General features: G+C 40.2%; 1 long non-coding RNA gene across 1 annotated transcript; it reads left to right on the plus strand.

Annotated features, from left to right (window-relative positions):
* Positions 1 to 6,498: 6,498 nt before the first annotated feature.
* On the plus strand, positions 6,499 to 16,136 carry LOC144381250 (uncharacterized). Its single transcript, XR_013446138.1, has 3 exons — positions 6,499 to 6,509; positions 14,424 to 14,508; positions 16,011 to 16,136. It is a non-coding gene; the product is annotated as an uncharacterized LOC144381250 (long non-coding RNA).
* Positions 16,137 to 16,582: the final 446 nt, after the last annotated feature.

Below are 16,582 nucleotides of genomic sequence, written 5' to 3' on the forward strand. Positions count from 1 at the left end.
AGGGAAGACTTCATGGAGAATATGTGGGACCTTGATGGATTGGCAAGATGGTGGGAAGGGCACATAGTTCCAGAGAGGGTGGAAGTGTAGATGGAGGCAGGGATGATCGCAACCTGTGTGTGTCAGGGAGGAACGGGTGGTGGGGGAGCAGGGGGAGGCAGGCAAAGAGGATCCATGGCATGCTAAGTTTGGATGGGTAAGGTGGGACCAGGTTATAAAGACCTTCAAGGGCTGACTGCTTCAGGTCTTCACGGTGTTGCTGGCTACTACTCTCATGATGAATAAACAGCTTTTTTAACTGGGGGGAAAAAAAGGAAGAAAGAAATTCAACATCTTGAGCATGGAGTGATTTATTAAGAGTGACAATGTTTTAAGAGACCAACCAAGAAATAGACTCTTAAATACAGCGAACAAACTGGTGGTTGCCAGAGGGATGGTGTGTGTGTGGTGGGGAGAGGCAGGGGGTGAAATAGATAAAGGGGATCAAGAGTACACTTCTCTAGAAAAAATAAAGAGTGACCATGTTGGGGCACCTGGGTGGCTTAGTCATTAAGCATCTGCCTTCGGCTCAGGTTATGATCCCAGGGTCCTGGGATCCAGCCCTGCATCCGGCTCCCTGCTCAGCGGGGAGTCTGCTTCTCTCTCTCCCACTCCCCCTGCTTGTGTTCCCTCTCTCGCTGTGTCTCTCTCTGTCAAATAAATAAAATCTTTAAAAAAAAAAAAAAAAAGAGGGACCATGTTTTCAGTGTGGAGCAAAATTTCCAGGAGATGCCATTTCGGCTACCTTATGATCATCATTCTCTTTAGAGGCACGCCTCCTTTGCAGTTGTCACATCCCGTAAACATGGTTGTCTGCAGGGACAGGTGGAACGCATTAGAAATCTCTCTGAACTCAAGGTTGGGCCTGTCCTAGTTAACCAGCCAGCTCACTTGGGCTTTTTGATTAGTTTGAATTCTTTCATGTATCTTGACAGGGAAATCTAAGGGGGGAAGGGAGGTCTGTTTTCAAAGTTCTTTCCTTCTAGATCAACACAATGAAGGTTGGCATTCTCAAGGATTCCTCCTGGCAACGAACTTATTGCTAAGAGCGTGCCTCGTGATTCGTCAGAATTACTTTGCCCCTGTTTGCTTCCTTTTTTTTTTTTTATGGCATATTTGTAGAGTTGTCTAAGATGACTAAATGCCACAACAAAACATAGTCCATGTGATTTTAATAAACACATCTCGAGAAAAAGCCACTTTGGCTGAAAGTACTCAGCATATGAGATGGAATTGCTGTATACATTCCATCATCGTGGCCTCAGATATATTTTTTTTTAACTAGCTTAGTCCCAAATCTTTCATTGGCTAATTACAAGTGCTTAGCATGATGCAAATCAGCAGATCCCACAAGGGAATTTATGGAAAATAATAGTAATAATCACAACTATCAGCTGCTATGATAGATGCCGTCTGGTTCTGTGTATGCAGAGGAGATTCTGGTTCTCTCAAGAAACTCACAGCCTGTATATTGCCTGGTGTGCAAATGAGCTTCTAGGACAATCTATTGATCTACAGTTTAGGAGCAGACACTTTTTGCTTTGTGTGCTATTTGGGGGGAGAGGGAGTACTTCAGTTATTGGACTTGGTACCCATTTTGTGAACTTGGCACTTATTTGTGGCCAGCGCACTCTGCTTTAGCACGCATACACAGAAGGACTTCACTGTCATGGTCTCTATAATTATCACAAGGCCTATATTCCACGACTATAAATATCTTTATGTTTATATGACTCCACTCCTGCATAAACCAGGTGGGTTAGTGCATGTTTTGGTGACGGTTGTCACTATTTTGGAAGTTGTCCTGTCTTTGTTTCTTTATTGGTTCCTTCATATACAGCTATAATGATTGACCCAACGCCATACATCAAAGATATAAAATATCTCTTTTCCTTGTTAACTTTGGCCTCATTCTAAGGGCTTCCATGTCCTTGTAGATGACCCCTCTGGCATCCTCGACCTCCTCAACTATGAGGACATTTACCTCTGCTCCTCTTAAGCTGCTTGTTCTTTTTTTTTTTTTTTTTAAGATTTTATTGATTTATTTGAGACAGAGAGATACAGAGAGAGAGAGAGAGAGAGCATGAGCAGGGGGAGGGGCAGAGGGAGAGGGAGAAGCAGACTCCCTGCTGAGCAGGGAGCCTGACGTGGGGCTCGATCCCAGGACCTGGAGATCATGACCTGAACCGAAGGCAGATGCTTAACCATCTGAGCCACCCAGGTGCCCCTAAGCTGCCAGTTCTTAGGGCTACCCCTTGAATCTTCTTATCACCATCAAATCTTCCATTTCAAAATATCTGAGAACACCATTCTCTGCTGTATTCTCAACCATTCAGGTTTTTCCTCTCCCTTCCCCAAATTTTGCCTTCTTCTCTGCATTGACTGTGATCTCTGGTGCCTGGAGGCTGCCCGAGAATATCTGTTCCATACTGTTTTCACTTCCAGCTTATCTGGCCCAGATTCCACTTCCTTGCCAGCATCTTCAACTTCCTAGTGACCTGGGGGGACCGTTGTGTTAGCCTTCTCTCTTCCCATAAGCCTGAAGACTGGTGCCACTATTCAGGGATGTCCTACAGCACCTGCAGTACTCGTCACTCTCCTCGGCACTCCTGGTTAGTGTCTCTTCCTTCCCTCTCGGTGGTCACCCCACCTTCAGTTCATTCTCCTTGCCTGGTCCTCTAGGCTTTTCATGATCTGTCCCCTGCCTGCCTATCAAAACTCGTCAACATCTTATCTTTCCCATCCACAGAACACCATCCACTTTCCAGACCTGGGGTGCCCGAGTCACCCTGTGTCAGAGAGGAGCACTGCCTCACACCCCCAATGCCGCAGGAAAGTGGTTTCCAAAGCAAACCCTGACCAACTCCACACTTTACTCAGTCCGCCTCTGGGAGTCCCTGACTGGAAAAATGGGAAAGAACAACCAGGTAAGCTCGGTTTTGCTCCTCCCTTTCCTGTCTTGGGAGTGAGCCAGACTTTCCCTGTGCTGTGCCATGCTCCGAGTCTTTTCTGGGCATTCTTCCATTTGAGAAACTGCCACTCCCAGGTCTGCCCCGTCCCGGGTCTTCAAGCTCTGTTTTCCCTTTTTCCAGGTGGTGGTGTTCAATTTAGCCATTACCATTTAAAAGGTGGTATCTTTGCCTCCATAATTACTCTTCTGAATTTTTCTCAAATTATCCCAAACCCAGATGGGAAAGAGGCACTCTACCACGGTTCTCCTTAGATACCCCCAAAACCTGACTGTTTGTGGTTCCCATAGTAATCAGCCTTTCTCTCTTCCGGGCTTTTACCCATGTGATTCCCCCCTAACATTTATTGTGCATTTACCATTGCCCGGATTGACGGTATGCACCTTATCTGTGTTCTCGTATGGGATCCTGGCAAACATCCCTGGAACTAACTCTACTTAACAGATGAAGAAACTGAGTCTCTGAGAGGTGATGTAACTTGTCTGACATGCCCAGCTGATTACAGGCAGACCTGAGACTCAGGTACGACTCCTCCCTCAGCCTGGGAGAATCCTCCTCCACCTGTAGGGCTCAGCTCAAATGTCCACTCCTTCACAGAACCTTCTGTGACCTCCCCGAGGTTTGCCTGCCTCGTACTTGCCACACACTCTACTTCAGCAAGTATTTCACGGATTGCCACTTTTAAAAGACCATCTCCTCCCTAGACAGACAGGTAGGGAACACAGCTTTTCATAGACCCTCAGGACTCAGCCTGAATGAAGTGCCAGGAAGGAACTTAGCCCAATGCCTGTGATTAATATTAGTTAAAAGAACTAAAGATGAGTGTAAGACAAGGGGAGGTGGAGGGGATGGAGAAACTCACATCAAGCTAAATCTCGAGGTTCCCCTTCCTTCCCCCAGCAGTCTAGGCCTGTTGGCTTGGGGAAGGGAGCTGATTTTATCCCATTGAAGTGTTACAGTAATGCTACAATCTAGACATTCATTATTCACTCATTCAGTCTTTCACTCGCTTATTCAACAAATTTATTAAACACCACTAATATGCAAGTCCATGTCAAGGATAAGTAGAATCTATTTTCAGGAACTCATAGTCAAAGGACAAGTAGAGTTTAAGACCAATGATTAAACAATCAAAGGTGGAATTGCCATAATAGAGGAGTGGCACAGGTGCAATTGCATGAAGGAGGGGATGGGTTTGTTTCTTCTTGTTTAAAGGCTCCAAGTTGTTAAAAAGTACTTGCCCGAGTTTGCCCAGCTAGTAAATGGCAGAGCCAATATTGGAGGGTAGTTCCTCTTGATTTTAGGGCTCCTCATCTTCCTGGGTGCCCACACAGCCTCATCCTGGTCCTTTGCTACACAGGGGGTCCAGGATCCTAACCTGCTTCTAGAATCTAAGTGTGTCACCCCAGGGAATCTGTGGCCTCTTACAGCTTTACAGTCTTCACATTGTAGGGGTGGGTTCTCTGAGAGGGTAGAAAGACTAATTACTTCTCGCATGTGGTCTCAGAGTTTCATGACCACCGTCAGAAGGGCTGGCACCTTGGGAAGAATCTGAAAAAAGACCCGTTCTCTGCAGGTGACAGAAACATCTGTAGATATTTACATCTGTAGAATTGAAATTCCTTGAAGGTGGAGTTGGTCTACTTCAGTAAACCATTCTTAAAGATCCCCACCTCAAACCTCATAAGTTTTTAAGCCTCTGGTGTAATTTAATTCCTTTTTAATTCCATTTTCTGTGCCATCAGTCCTCAGTGGAGAACAAATTACCATTTCCTCACCATAACCCTCCAATATATTTGCTGTCGTTTCTGCTGTCTTATAAAATCAAGGCCCAAGAGCCTGACCTCTTCAAACTTTTTCCTGAGGGAGTTGAGAATTCATAATAACTAATAACATAAAGTGACTTACAGATACACACAAAATGTCCCAGTGGGATGGAGTGGAAATGGCAAAATCAAGAGGGGAGTCATGTTGCTGGCCTCCTCAGGTATGATAAGCACAGAGGAAGCCAACTTTCTCAGTGGGGGAAGTGTTTTCTTTTTAATGAACTTTCACTTCCGTCCAAGAAAGGACAGGTCCTCAAAAATGGGGATCAGCGTCAAGAAGCCTGTCCTTTAGTTCTCCTAAGTCAAAGAATGTAAGAAAGAATATCATGAAGACCACTCACCATTAATGAGGAGACAGTGTCTTGGTCAGATTCTGACTAACAGAGTCTCAGCAAGGGAAAGTTCATTTGACTTTTCTCGAATCATGAGGAGGTGAAGATGCTCCTTTACAACTTGGATGATGAACATGGGTGGGTGTCTTTTCAGGCCTTTCTTAGAGCTGAATTCCATGGCTACCTGTCACTCCTCCATGACAAGGTGCCTGGAGTAAACAAGGGTAGACTTCTTGGTGGTCATGAAGCCACAGTGAAGTGGAGCAGTGGACCTGGGTTTGGATGATGTGGAGGGCGGGCTTCCCCATGTATAGTTCTGGGAACTCTGCCCCAGGAGCAGCCATCTCCTCCCAAAGTCAGCGTGGAAGATGTACTTCCAGTCCAAAGTTCAGATAATCACAGAGTAATGAATACTTTATCCTACTGTCCTTTGCCAATTATGAGACCGTGGGGTTGTTATCATCATAGACCCTTCATGGAGTCCCCCATTACTGAGTAGCTCAACTAATCCTGAGGTGGAAATGTTGACTTCAACTGCAGCTGAGGGGCAAGGTAAGAGAGCAGGAAATCATTCCCCTTGGGATGTAAAAATGTCTGAGAAGAGGTCTGCATTTTGCATTTAAATCCATTCAGCCCAGTTCAGCATTTATGGAGAGTTAAGAGCCAAGAGAAGTGTTATTAACTGGTCTGGGTAATAGAGGCTCTAGATTTCCAAGTTCCTTGTTTGTACTGTCTTAATTTGATGCTTTGTCAATATCAGTGCCAGCCATCAGCTCAGGGTGGCCAGGCTGGTTCTTCTGGTTCAGGTTGTCCCCCTGAAGTGGTGCGGTCCATTTGGCAAGAGGAGAGGCCACCCTTCCAGTCCAATCCCACTTTCTCTGAATTGCCCCAGGAGGTGGACTGGAAGTACAGCTTTGACATGTCCTGCCATAGGCACACTCACACCCCCAGGTTAGGTGACTCTCACTAAGGTGTCTCCCCAAGGTGGCCAGTCCTTCTAGATGATTTGGCTGCACCTGGATCAACACTGTTCATGTTCTGTCACCCACTAAACTTGCAGCTGTGACTACAGTGTGAGTGTGGCAGCAAGCCATGTATACTGTGAGATGCTCATTCTTCAATGTCATGTAGCTGTAAAGTTTTGGCAGAGGGACAGCAGTGGTGCTAGGATGTCCCTTCCTCATCTCTGCCCCTAGGACCTGCTGCATGCACCAACTCATTTGAACTTGAAGTTGGAAGAAGATCTGTGATGTTCCTGGTCAACCTTCAACCCATTTCAAGGTAGCAAGGTATCCTCTCCAGGATTAAGGAACCAGGAACCACATGCCAGGGGTCGCCAACAGGTCAGTCCCAAATGTCAGTCATCTCAAAGCCAAACTCTCTAAACTGAGTACCATTATTTCTCCCTTTACCTCATCCCCTCTCCCAGAAATCTCCCCATTCTATAGCATCTGTACACCACTTACACTCTTTACCCTTGCTTAAATGGCTGACTTCTATTAGTACCATTGTCCTCCCCTGGAAATGATCACATGAGATTTCATAGAAAAGCAAAAGTGGATCCTCATCAGGAAGTCAATGGTCAATGGAAAGAGGGATAGAATGAGAAATAAAAACCAGGGTCTGCTAATGTACATGCCAAAAGTAATAGAAATGAAATTAACCTCTGCAGTGATCCAGGGATAAATCTAAATGTAACTAGTGAGCTCTGCTGTCTGTGATCTTGATACAGCCATTAGGGAATTTTTCTGGGTCCTGGGAGAAACAGATGCCAAGATATGATGAAACATGCAAAGACTTTATTAGGGATAATACCTATGTGGGCGACAATGGGACAGGAGCTGGAGAAAGAGTGGGAGAGCACCCAAAGAAGTATAATAATATCTTTGTTGAATGAACGCATGATGAACAAAGTTCAGTTTGGAAAGGGAAAGAGAAAAGAAATATTTGGGCACAAAATGATGTGAATTAGCAAAGTTGCTATTGGGTTATAGGTAAGGTAGATATTCAGCTGGTGTCCACCATACGGCTGTACCAGGTATTTACTCCTAAGACCTTGTCTGACTGGTCTGGTCTATTATTGGTTGATGTCTGTGCTGTACTGATTTTTAATATTTTTTAAATGACCTCCAGTTACATGGGCTATCATACTGCCTGGAGTATTTGGCAATGGTTTCACAAATGGAAAATTTATTTCTGATGGCCTTCTCATTGCAACATAGGGCTATCATACGTATTAACAATTCTTATAGATGGTGGTGGTGCAGAAACAAAGGGAACTGCCAAAATTCATTTGTTGTTCTGTAAATTTGTTGGAGGGCGGTTTATCAAACTGATGGTACGTCCATTCAAAGTTGTCAATGAGCTGCTGGTTTTTGTTCTATTCTTCCTGGGAAAGAATGTATATTTTTCTTTTCCCATTGCCCCACTAAAAATATACTTGCAACTAAAGCTGGTGCACTCCTTATTTATTCTTTTATCATAAGCACTGTATCCCCTCCTTAAATAGGAAAATGTTTGAAGAAAAAATGAACTGAGACCATGAAAAGTAACCGGTCATCAAAGTTTTTACACTCACAAAATACTGAACTAATGAGGGAAAACTGGTGAAATTTCTAGACTTAAAAGCCTGGTAGACAAGAGGCAGAACTAGCAGAGCCAATGCCAATATGGGAGTGTGAAGGCAGGAAGAAGCAAGAGAAAGTGACCCAGGAACTCACAGAGATTCATAAGGACTGAATTCTCACGGGCAGTAGTATTGGGGTTCAGACCAAGTTTAACTAGATCTCCAAAGAACACCTGATATCTGGAATACACTTACACTAGCTGGATTTGTTTGTTTTTTTGTAACCAAAAGTGAATTATGAATATCAGTCCAAAGTCTGGGACAGAGTAACTTGTCTTTCATATAATGAACTAGAAAGTGAATTCTCCTAGACTAAGGATTTGTGCTCATGTCTGGGATGGGGTTGAACGTCTTAGGTGGGGATGGCAGGTTGTAGTCACCCCTTCCAAGAAAAGAGTGATGCAAGGACAGGAAATGGGAAAAGATGATACTATGAATATATAGAATTCCAGGGGAAGTGACATGTTATCTTGTGTTCATTTAAACTTCTCTTCCAGTGGGCACCTGGGTAGCTCAGTTGGTTAAGCATCTGACTCTTGATTTTGGCTCAGGTCATGATCTCGGGGTTGTGAGATCAAGCCCCACGTGAGGCTCCATGCTCAGCAGGGTGTCTGCTTGAGATTCTCTCTCTCCATCTCCCTCTGGCCCTCCCACCCCACTCTCTCTCTCTAAAAAATAAGTAAATAAATATTTAAAATAAAAATAAAAATAAAATCCCCTTCCAGATTAATGAAGTGGCTAATTTTCCAACATAGGGCACAAACTCTCTCTCAGGGTTCTAGTCATTGCTTCTATTCTCCTATGTGGTAATGGCTCCACCCTCCCACTAAAACACACACTCTTACTAGCACTGACTACTGCACTATCCCTGTGCTCACCTTTGGAATAGCCCCTTTAGGAAGCTGTTTTTGATGACCTGATATGACCATGACACTTGTTTCCTGCCCAGACTGCCACAGTGGCCCAAAGAATGGCCAAAATTCCCTCTCTTCTTCTGGCAAGCAAAGACAGAAATGAGATTAGGCTAGTGACCAGAAAATACAAGAAATTCAGACTGGAGATATCCTGCATCCGAGAATGGTCAAACTTTTGAAAATTAGGAAAAAGAAAAAGTTTAAAAAATCAAATCCACAATAAGCAAATTAGAAAGAAGAAATAGAATGAAGTATGTCTACCATTGTGAAAAATGAAGAACATGGTATTTCCTTCCCATTTCTTCAAAACTGCATACTCAGCCAAGTTACCAGTGATGTCCTTATTGCCTGATCCATGATGATTCTCAGTCTTAATCTACTACTTTCCCCTTTTACCCTACTCTCCACACTGGCTTCCTTGCTTTCCCTTGCACATGCCAAGCATATCTCTGTCTTACAACTTGATAATGGCTATTCTTTCTGCCTGGAATACTCTTCCTCCAGATGTCCACATGGCCGGCTCCTTCCTTCCTTTAATTTTTACTCAAATGTTACCTTCTCAACAAGACCTATCCTGACCACTCTATTTACAGTTACAAACCTCCCTGTTGCACTCCCAATCCTACATACTCTGCTCTCTTATTTTATTCCATGGCATTTAGGACTTCCAAAATGCTTTGTTAATTGCTTATTTATTATGCATATTGTTTATTGCCTGTCTGCTCCCATAGACTTTCTTGAGGGTGGGGACCTTTGTTTTTTACACCAATGTCTAGAACAGAGTCTAGGCCATAGTAAGGTGCTCAATAGATATTTGCTGAATAAGTAAATAGCAAAGGCTTTCAAACACAAAATTCAACTAAATGCTATTAATGTGATGAAATAAGGGCAGGAAGAGGTGAATGCAGAGATGAAAAGGTCAGAAATAGGATACTAACATGAGCAAAAAAGGAATTGAAATTTAAAATCATTAAGCAAGGCAAAAAAAAAAAAAAAAAAAAAGACATTCCATCATGATAAAAGACACTTTCTATTAAGAGGATATCACAGTCCTAGGCTAGTTTGCATTAAACACCAAAGTATGCATCAAATATCAGACATCTAACTATATAAAACAAACACTATTAGAAATAGAACAACAACTTGATTTTTAAAAGAATACAATTCTGCTGGGTAACTTCAGGATGGCACCAGAATGACTTTGGAATTGTGGCCACAAAATCAGACCAAAAGAGATATGCAAAATTAATGAGAGGTAAATTAATGATCTATTAAGAGTTGTTGAAAGAATATTAACATAATTGAGAATAGAACCAAATAACAAAAAAGGTGAGTTGACTGTAAACAAATGCTAAAATAACTTCTCCCTCCTCACAACCCCTGGTTGGTTTGCATTACTCATCAGAGTGTTAAGGGAGAATCCAGGGAACCTGGATTATAAAATCACTGCAAGACTTGGGAGTCCCCATTAACCTAGTGAAGTGGAAACTGAAAAGAGTTAAGGGCTATGCCCAGAACTGGATTAGCATAACTCCTCCCATATTCTAGTGGTAGAAGGAGTCATGAGGCCCACCCAAAATTTAAAGGGATGGAAAAATAGTTTCTAACTCTCTATGGAGAATAGCATAGCTATTTTAGCTGAAAATAGCATTTTCAGCTCACACTGAAAGCATATGGGATGGGAATTGTGGTATGGTAGCCATTTTGGAAAATACAATCCACTTCAACAGATAGTTGGAATAACTAAGAAGAAAATTTAATATATTATTTTTATATCATATAACTTACAGTGCAGTTAAAGATTTTAAGGAAATTTAATAAATCAAGTTATAAAATGCCATAAAAAGGAACTGCATTTTTTTGCTAGATTTATAGATTAAATAATAATATTTGTCAATTAAACTTAAAATTTCAGTAAATGGATTTCTCTTAACATGTTAAAATCTGGAAAGAGCATCACTCACACCCTAAGGAAAAGAAAAAGCTGAATAATCTACACAATTATAACTTTTCTGGGGTCCATTAAAGAGCTGAGGTTGTAGGGCAACCAACTAGCCTGAAATCTAAGGAAAAATAGGCATCTCCAAGGAGAAATACAGTATGAGTACTAGCTAATGTGAAGCAGAGCATAAAAGTAAGACAGATTTTCCATAAAAGCAGGTAAGAAACCTCCTGCTAAAATTTGTAAAGATTTCTAAAGTCAAGTTGGGGCTATCATGAAAGCATAGAAATCCTGGGAGCAGCAGATAAAAGGAGAATTCACATTCAGTCACAGGCTCTTCTCCACAGACCACACCAGGTGCTCATGAAAAAGATTGGGGTAGGGTAGAAGATGAGAGAAAGCCTTCCTAATGGTTCAGATCTGTGGAAGGAAGATGAGAAAGACAGCAGACTTCTCAACAGAAACTATGAAAGCCAAAGGGTATGGAGGAACACTTTTCAAATACTGAAAAGGAAATACTGTAAACACAAATTTTTATACTCAGTGAAAAGCCTTTCAAATGAAGGAAATTAAGACTTTTTCAGATAATCAAAGATTGAAAGCATTCGTTACCAACAGACAGGAACTACAAGAACTCTTAAAGGAATTTCTTTAGGCAGAAGGAATATGAGACAGAAACTTGGATTTACACATAAAAAAAAAAAGAGAGGCACAGGATATGGCAAAAATAAATGGACTGTGGAAGTCAGTACACTTAACACAATTTTTGGAGCACACACACCTCTAATCCAATCTGATTTCACAGGTTATTTTATCTTGCCCAAACTACCCTGAAGAAAATTTAGCATTCTAAAGTATAATAAGAATGGTTATTTTTGTGTTATCTGGGGGAAAAGACAACTTAGTTAAGGAAGAATGAGATTGGGACCAAGTTTATAAAAGGGTAAAATTTTTATTTAAATGTGGTCAAGTGTAAAAAAAAATAAGTAGTGAGAATAAGAAAAATCCAAAATGTAAGATGAACATTGAAAGTATACAGTTAGGGGCACCTGGGTGGCTCAGTTGGTTAAGTGTCCAACCATTGGTTTTGGCTCAGGTCATGATCTCAGGGTCCTGGGATCGAGCCCTGTGTTGGGCTCCAGGCTCAGTGCTGAGTCTGCTTCAGATTCTCTTTCCCTCTGCCCATCCCCGCGTGCCCCCCCACCCCGCCTTGCTTGCTCCCTCTCAAATAAATAAATAAATAAAATCTTTAAAAATTAAAAAAAAATTTTTAAAGAATATATACAATTTAAAAAAGCTAAGGAAGTATTTTAAAACTTATCACTTTAATAATTTAAAATTTAATTAAAAAGAAAATAGCACCAGAATAATGTTTTAACCCACAAGCCATCCTCAAAAGCACCAAAGAATTTATATTAACTTGATATATCTCTTTTTACTGTATTGGACAATTCTGCAGAAAGAAAGCAGTAAGGAAATAGATGAATTGATTAATTATTTTTATTTATATAACAACAAGTTATATAGCATTTGCTATGTGCTAATTTCTATTCTAAATACTTTATGAATATTAAATAATGTAATCCTCATAAGAACTCTATGAAGTAGACACCATTACCATTCAGATGTGCTCACAGTCATATTGTAAATTGAAAATTTGGAAGTAGACATATATTCTCTAAAGTCTTTGCTTTCAAACTCTATGCCATGTTGCCTCCCAACACCATCATTGGGCAAAACCTTACATTCCTAATACAGAAAATTTTCATATGTCTGTGAAACATTTATAAACACTTAAACCTTGCTACAAAGAAAACTTCAGCAAATTCAAAGAGTAAAAAGGTTATGTGTCTGATCCTAATTCACTAAATAAGAAAGAAAATATTTAAAAATGACCAAAAACTTGACTACTTGGAAATTAAGAAATACTTAGATGACATTTGGCTCAAAGAAGAAATCAAAGGGAAATCACTGACAATCTTGGAAATTACAAAAAGGGGAACTTCATAATATACTCTAAGGCTCTAGAAGATTATATCAAAAATTCTATAGTCAAATGTCCTTATGAAAGAATGAAGATGAGAAATAAAGAAACTAAAACCACATTCTAAGAAATTATCAAAAAAATGAAAGTGATTAATAAAGTTAAAATCTTAAATTAATGAAGTAGAAAGAAAAAAGTAGAATATGTAAATAATTTCAAAATCTTGTTATATTAAAAATGTATACATTTACTAAATAAGCTGATTTTTAAAAAGAAGAAAAAGCAAAATTATAAAAGTTCAGGAAGTAGAAAGAACAGATTAAAATGACTAAAAGTATTAAAAGAGAATATAATATGAAACTTTATGGCAACAAATTTTAAAACTGGAAAAAACACTGGAAAAGAAAAGGAAAAACTATTTTTTTTTTTTTTTTTTTTTTTGCAGATGACATGATTGTAAACCTAGAAAACCCAAAGGAATCTAGTAAAAATCTCCCAGAATTAAGAAGAGAATTTGGTAAAGTAGATTGATCTAAAACTACAAAAAACAAAACAAAACAAAACAAAACATCAGTAGCTTTTCTTTACTCTGGCAATAAGAATAGGAATGGAAGAAATCCATTTAAAACAGTGAAAAAGAAACCCTTGTGAAATATTTAGAAATAGATATAACAAAAAAATAATAATAAACAACAAGGTCATACTAAAATATGTAAAAGGAGAAATGAAGAATGGAAAGATGTACCAAATTCTTGGATGAGAAGACTCAATGCCATAAAAAATCCCCCAAATTTCAACAATGTGGGTATTTTTTGTGTTTGTTTTTGGTAATTGGGTAAAGTGATCCTAAAGTTTCTAGAGAAAAATAAATACCAAAGACAAGACAAGTCATTTTGGAAAAATAGAGATGGGGCAGGGGACTTCCTCACCAATTATTCAAACCCTCTATGAAGCCATTATATTCAAACCAGAAACTTATTGGATCCCAATTTTATGGCACATCCAAGGATATAGTACAAAAATATGAATGAAAATATAAAGATAAAGCAAAACTCTTGCAAGAAAATCTAGTAGACCATACATACTATATTGTGCAGGGAAACTTTTCTGATAAAAACTGAGAAGTCAAAAGCTGCAAGAGAAAAAATAGATGTATTTAACTATAATAATTATAATTTTTAAGGCAAAAGTATAAAAATACCATTGACTGTGACAGATTTGCAGAAATATATATAATGCAGATAATATTTTTAATTTTTATAATATACAAAGATTATAATTTGACAAGAGAAACAAGAACAAGCCAATAGGAAAATGGGTAAAGAATATGAATGGGTAATACACAGAAAAGCAAATCCAAATGCCGAAAAACATGCAAATATTCTCTAATTCATCACAAGGGAAGGGATTGCAAACTAAACTAACAATGAGATGTCAGATTGTCTTAAGTTTAAAAGATATGTAACACGTATCACTGGCAGGGCTGTAGGAAAGGGAGTATTTCATGCAGTGTGAATAGAGTGAGAAATGTTATAGCTGGGACGCCTGGGTGGCTCAGTCAGTTAAGCATCCTACTCTTGATTTCAGCTCAGGTCATGATCTCGGGGTTGTGGTTTTGAGCCCTCCGTTGGGCTCTGCGCTGGGCATGGAGCCTGCTTGAGATTCTTTCTCTCCCTCTCCCTCTGCCCCTCTGTCCACCCCCTCTTAAAAAAGTACTTAAAAAAATGTTATAGCCTTTGGGGAAGCAGTATGGTGATATGTATTAAAATTTAAAATACATATACTCTTCAGGCCAGCCGTCCTTTTCCTGAGAACTTCTCAAGGAGAAACGAAGTCACCAGAACAAAAGGGTTCATATAAAGATGTTTTTTGGAGGGTGAGTTTTTTTTTTTTTTGCAAATTATTTGTAAAAGCTACAATGTGTTTCTAGGAATAGGGGAATAAACTACGGAATATCCATATGATGGAACCATGTAGCCATTAAGAAGAATGATTCAGAGCTGTGCTGGTGACAGGAAGAACTTCAGAAGGTGTTGTTGATGGAGTAAAGCACAATGCAGGGGAAAAATGTGTACTATGTGTACTATGGTTCTATTTTTGTAAAATAATGATCAGAAAGCACTTGTATGTGTGTGTGTACATGGGTATATTATTATACAGCCATTGGTAAAAATAGGAAAGATACATATTAGACTATTAATATGGGTTATCTGGGTAGGTGGGTGGGTTGGGAATTAGTATGTGTGGAAGAGAAAAGGAGGAGTCAAGCCAACAAGGAGAAAACAGAAAGACCACCCACACAGGACCACACACTTGTACCTATACTTGAACTGAATCACATACATGCATTTGTGAAAATGTATGCATGTGTGCTGTTCAGACATAAAGACCTCACCTGGCCAGTTTGAGGGACTCTGCTTCACTGTTAACTTCTTCCTATCCAGGAAACTTTGCTCTTCCATTTGTATTCCTGTGCCAACACATTCTCCAGGCAAGAGTTTCTGATTCTGGGATTCCCATATTTAATTCTAAGACTTCCCCTACTATCACATGGTATTTCGTCTCAGAATGTCTCCAACAATCTTCTAGAAATGAATATCCTTTGGTGTTTCTACTCTATTCCTTCTTGTCCATACTTCCCTTCTTGACTTCCAGGTTAACCTTTCTAAGTAAAGTGGATCACATGATTCTGGGCAGAAGGTGAAAGGTTCCACCATGGGTACCTGGGAAAATGACTTCTTTAGATCATACATCTTAGAATTATAGACTTGTCTAAATTGTGAACTTCCTCAGGATCCAATATGAAGCAAGATACAAGAAGCCAAGAACTAACTTGAGATACCTTTAGTCAGCTCACATTGTTTACTGCTAATGAGTCCCTCGTCTCCTTGTGTTTATAGAATGTTTACTAGTTTTACATTCCACGCTCACATCTGTCTGCCTCCTTCAGCCTCCTTGTGGTGGAGCAATTTCCTTCACTTCAAAGGAAGCTCCAGGTGCAGGGAGGACTCTAGGGGTGTGGCCCCGCCTCAGATTCTGGCTCCTTTTCTCTACTAAAACTTGTACTCTCTTCATCTTATCCCAAGTTGACTTTGGGAGCCATTCCTAAATTCATTCATCTGTTCTGGACTCTGAGAGTGAGACAGAAATGGAGTTCTCCTTTTTCCTCAAATCACCGACCCTAGTTTTGTCATGACATTTCAAATTGATTAACTGTAGAAACAGGAGGGATCAACAGGCCACTATAGAGAAAAGGCCACAATTTAAAGAGTGACAAATAGGTTGTGGTAAGATTACTATGATGATGGCCTCCAATGAATTATGGAGAAATTTAAAAATCATTGTTTTAAGCTATTATTAATATTTTTTTAAATTCAGCGGTAGTTAACTGAAGCTGTGCCGTGTGATATGCTTCTCCCAACACGAAGTAGGGACCACTTCTCCACCCTTGTGAACCTGTCTGGGCTGGCCCCGGACTCTATGGGAGTTCCAGAGCCTAGGCATGGAGAGGCTTTGCAGTTTCCCCTCTTGCTCTCTTGGAACCTTGAGATGACCATGCGGCAAAGGACCTCAGGCCAGCCTGCTGGTGAACGAGAGTTCTTGGGAAAAGAAGAGGCTCTTGCCAATAGCCGGCACCAACTCCCAGACACATGATTGAGGCTATCCCAGACAAAAGCTGCAGAGGAATAGCTCAGCCAACCTCTGAGGATTATGAGAAATAATAAAGGATTGTTGTTTTAGTCACTGGGTTTTGAAGTGGTTCATCCTCTAGCAATAGTTGATGAATATAGAGGCTTGGACATTTTAATTCAGTATCTATCCATCCTCTTTTCTAGTGTTCTGTGTATAGTGAGGCTCTTTTTCTTTCTTCTTTTTTTTTTTTTTTTTTTGTCCCCCTTGAGATCTAAGAAAACACATTGCCTATATGGACACAAGTAATTCCTAAGCAC

Source organism: Halichoerus grypus, chromosome 3 (genome assembly GCF_964656455.1).
Source record: "Halichoerus grypus chromosome 3, mHalGry1.hap1.1, whole genome shotgun sequence".
NCBI classification, from domain to species: domain Eukaryota; kingdom Metazoa; phylum Chordata; class Mammalia; order Carnivora; family Phocidae; genus Halichoerus; species Halichoerus grypus.